The following is a 5,324-nucleotide window of genomic DNA, read 5'->3' as shown; positions in this document are numbered from 1 at the left end:
AAAATGCATCTCAAATCATTACGATATTGTTTATTCTCCTATGGTAGCTTAATAGCTTGTAATTCTAATGTTTCAAACCTATATCTACATTGTCGCGATCTTTCTATGAGAGGATTCCATACTCTTATCTTTAGTTTTATGTTAAGAATGGCAATGGTTATAACCTTGGGGAGTTAAGTACATACAGAATGACAATGGTTATAAAATAGTGGAAATGTTTTATGCCGCAGCCGCTAGTTTCAATGGCATTGGTTATACAATTGTTGAAATGTTTAAACTCAAGTGTTGTATGAAGTTTTTTTAATGACAATGTTTGCTTGGTCTTTCCCCAATTGAGATCTGCTTATGCCTGCTTGGTCTTTCTGATACAAGGATCCAAATTTATTGGTTGTACCTACTTTTGGTTTATTGTTCATATGCATAAGCGAGGCTTTCTATTTTTATATTAGACTTTCAAATGGTATTTATGCAACTTTTTGGTTTTATATGAAGCATTTTTTACACTTTTATAGCTTCAAAATGCGGATTAGAAGAGAAAAAACTAGCATTTGGTTTTTAGCATACATGAAAAGGGAGGAAGAATGAAAACATGTTCTATTTTTATTTGTTAGTTGAGAAATATTTATTAATACCAAAGGGAGAAAAGGAAGGAAGAATTGCATATTGTAGTGTCCTCCCTTAAGATTTACAGTTATGTAACCTTACACATTTGCATAATAGAACATGTTCGATGCCTTACTGTGGATGGGTGGCAAATCCTTTGAAAGTTGTGTCAATGTGATTATTTGGAGGCTGTGGTTGTTGCTGTTGGCTTGAGATTCATAATTATGAGCTTTGTGCTTGTGCTGGTGCAAGTATTTCTTCAACTATTTTCTTCTGCATGTTGACTTACAATATGAATTTCTTTACGCAATATGCAATTCGTCATATAGTTCCACCACGGTAAGACAAATGAAGGTGGTTCGTCGGGATGTGGGTTAAGGAAGTTACAAATATTTTCTGCGACCTCTGCATCACCGAGATTGAGATCGGGAATAGGCCAAACACCTATTTTAATAAGGAAGGTTGGCAGAATATAGCTAAAATGTTTAAAGAACTGACTGGAAAGGATTATGAAAGGCTGAAGTTTAAAAATAAATGGGATCAATTGAAGGAGTAGAAAATTTGGAAGGAGCTGAAATGTGGATCATTGGGATTGGGCTGTGATCCCATTAAACAGATAATTGATGCTCTAGATGAATGGTGGGTCGAGAAATTAGAGGTAAAATTATCATTATCATTTTGTTTATTACAAATATTTTTGATTTAACCAATTATCACCCTAAACACCCTTCTCAATGTAATGTTACAAGCAATGCCGACAACAAAAACATACAAACAGAGCGGAATAGAGCGAGATCTTGAAGAAAAACTTTACATAATATTTAAGGAGATTGTGGCGATGGGAAAACATACATTCAACCCTAGTGAGACGGGGTTTGCAGCTATATCAGATGACTTCCTGCCAGAGCTGATGACAGCTGATGAAAAAATATATAGTGTTAACCAGAGGGAGTTGGGGGATTCAAGCTCACAGTCGAAGAGGACCAGGCTAGGAAGAAGGAAGAAAGAGAAGGAAATTTTTGTTAAAACTTCATTTGACCGACTCATAGATGCTTTTGGAGCTCCACCGCCAGCTCAATTTTTTGACAGCACTATCTTTGATTGTCTTCGAACTTTGTCAACTATCCCTGAATTAGTTGCGGATAGGCGCTTTCATGCATTATGCCAACACATAGGCAAATATTCATGGCGATGGAACCAGAGCTGTGCATCGAGAATTTGCGTGTTCTTATGGATGAATGAGTTTTTTCTATGTTTTCCTTTGTTGTATTATGAACTCTTTGAAATTATGTACTCATTTGTTATTTGGAGTTGTGTTTTTCTTGTAAACTGTACTTCTACATGATTCCTGAATGCCTTTTAGTAGAGCTCTATACATTTTTATTGTAACTGGTTTTGTGTTCTCATTGTTTATTTCTCGTTCACTCTATTGGTTAGTAATTATTGAACTAACTGACATTTTTCTTTCTTTAGGATGGATTCGAAACATGAACATCGTAAGAGAATGGCATGGGCTGCAGCTATTGCCAAATTATTGTTGGAGTATTACCGATCAAGCAGTGTTCGTATACCCCGTATGAGCTCCAACTTTGTTGGGGATAAATAAGTAGGTGATATGCTTTCTAGACATACAATTAGATTCAACAACATATTTCGAATGACTGTACTGATATTTATGGATCTCCTGCAAGAGTTATCCTTGAATCACAGAATCTAAGGTTATTTGAGATTGACGAGAAGGGAGGTATTAGCTATAACACTCACAAAATGAATCACTTAGAGGTGCTATGGAAAAATTTTAGCATTCATCGGAGACAATAAGTTGTTATTTCTCCAAAGACATACAGACACTTGTTATTTTAGCCTTTAAAATCGTCAGGCCAGAGGATCCATCATTTGCTAATACTCTAGGACAAATCGAAATTGATCCCCATTACATGCTTTACTTCAAGGTAACTACTCTTTTCATTATGTATAAACCAAAATATAAATATTTTCTAACCCTATAAAATAGAGCTGCATAGGTGCAATTGACGGTACTCACGTTGATGCCCGACTACCCAGCCAGGACAAGGTGGCTTACATTGGTCGAAATGGTTCACCTACTTAAAATGTCATGGCGGTATATGACTTCAACATGTGTTTCACATGTGTTATGGCGGACTGGAAAGAGAGTGCACATGACAGTCGAATTTTCTTCTATGCTACTAGGAATAGATCAAGGGGTGTTCCTCATCCGCCTTCAGGTATGTTTTGATTTATAAAAGTCCTAGTTATATGCATTTATTAAAAATAACATTGCTACCATAACAGGGATGGGAATCCGATGTTTTCCTAGATTGACAGTGCAGCTGAGGACAGGCGTAGTCAGAGTTTGAAATTGAATATTTTAATATTTCTCATTGTAGTTGTACTTGTCTTTATTCTTTATTTATATTTTAAGATACTCATGAGAGTGTGAGAACTGTATGTTATCTTTTGGAACTAATCTGTGATGATTTTATGTTTCTGTACAATATGCTTATGTACTACCAATAAGTTTTTCTGAATAAGCTACTCCAAACAATTTTACCAGACAGGGGCGAGAAGGTCATTTAGACAACCATAACTACCAATAAGCTTTTCTGAATAAGCTGCCCCAAACAACAAGCCAACTTATTCTGATAATTTGTAGATTATCAAAATAATCTACTTATCAGCAGATTATAAATAATCAACAGCTGCCCCAAACAGACCCTTAGTGGTTAAGGAAAGATTTATGCATTAGGACATTTGGGGCATTGGGTGTACTAAGTTGATATATGCTTGATGACACTTTGAAGTGATTTTCATCTTTCGTCAAAACTTAATCAGCTTATTTTAGAGAAATATAATTTTATATTAATTCCCTAATCTTTTGGTCATTTTAAAGAATCTAAGGAAAATAAAAATATAGAAATATAAAACCCAATTGTCTTAACTTGTTGAATGTTATTTTAAGATGAATAAGATGAACCACCTTTTTAGTTAAAACATCTTTGAAAGTTTATTGAGAAGACATAGCAAATTCATTACTCAGAAAGTTGTAATCATTGTAAAAACATCTAAATTATAACAAGCTACTTTATAGAAGAAACTAAAAAGTTAAATTGGCAAAACAATCTAAATTTAATCGAAAGTCGAGTCTTCCTCTACAGGTTAGGAGGTTAAGATTATAATTAATTTTGAAAAAAAAATGACCCAATACAAATTTGAATATGTTCTTAGGCAATAAAGAGATTTGTTGCTTCCAGAAGTTTTAAGTGAAATGTCATTCTATAATAAAAACAACTTTCGATAGAAGACGGTGCCTAGATCTTAGACCTAACTTTACAAAGAGCAAGTTGGGAGAAGACTACGGTAGCTATTAATAATTGAAACTGCCAATAATAAGAAAGTTTTAGGAACATCTTACTAACCAAGAAGAAGGAAGTTGTTGAAAGAAGAAATAAGTCCCAAAATGAGCGATGATAGTTTCTATAGGAGTGGCCAGAGACATTAAAGGATCCAAACATAATTGTTATGGAACTGAGTAAAATTCAAAGATAAGTGTTATATGCTTAGGTGAAAATGTTAATATTCTAGTCATAGTTAGGTGATAATGTGAAATGTCTAGCTCATATTAAGATAAGAGATGAATATCAGAGAAGTTAAGAAGTTGTAAGTGAGTACATTAGAAGTCATGCTAAGTTAGCTTAACAATAACCTATCCTACTGCTCAATAAAATTATTATGGATGTTTATTAAGAGATTGATACGATAAAAACAAGTGTTACTGTGGAAGAAAGTATTCAACAACTTATTGAATAATCAGAATGTTGTTAGAGTCGAGTTCATTCATTGATGATTAATTAAGAAAAATATTATTCTTTGAGATGTAACCTAATTGAAATTCCACTTCTTATCTATTAGATAAAAAATGACATTGTACAATGAATTTGCAGATGTTGTAGCCTTGTAAAGTTTGTTTACATAAAATTTATTCTATTTGACTTATTGATCCTGTTACTGCTTATGTACATAGTATAACAATAACTTTAATGATCTTTTTCACTTATGTTATCTTACTTTGCAAAAGAACTAAAAACTAGATCCTAGAGAAAATAAGAATTTAACTTTTTAATTTATATATATTGTGATACTACGCAATTATACGTATCGTTATCAAGTAATATAAGACTTTTTTATTAAGACCTGAATATCAAAACCACAGGAAAATATGCAATACACAGAAACTTTCTATTTTTAAAAAAATAGTTACTTAAACTATAGATATTTTCTCAATAAGTAAAATTCAATTCTTTTTGGTATTTTTGATATTTTGACAAAATAATAAAACTTCTAAAGATAACTTGAGTTTATGTAAAACAAAAGCACTTGATATGAAATTATCTTTCTCCTTATCATGAATAAATAATAAGTATATGAATTCTGTTGTGGAAGTATGCAAATTGTGTTGTGCCAAATAGGAGCAATAATATTCTTTACCCTTACTAGAGATGCTATAAACGACATTGGCTAATTTAAGGTTTGAATAGTTCTGAAGACCGGCTAGGCAGGGAAGATACCAACTCTCACTCTAGAGTTCCCTCAATTCCCTCCACCTGGGGGCTAACATCTCGTATCAGAACCTGAAACAAAAAACCAAGTTGGGGGCTTTAACCTGTCACATTAAAGTCCTCTAACTCTACAGCCTTCAAAAT

The sequence above is a fragment of the Phalaenopsis equestris genome, unplaced genomic scaffold (assembly GCF_001263595.1).
Source record: "Phalaenopsis equestris unplaced genomic scaffold, ASM126359v1 Scaffold209646, whole genome shotgun sequence".
Taxonomy (NCBI): Eukaryota; Viridiplantae; Streptophyta; class Magnoliopsida; order Asparagales; family Orchidaceae; genus Phalaenopsis; species Phalaenopsis equestris.
Note: the sequence above shows the minus strand (reverse complement) of the source record.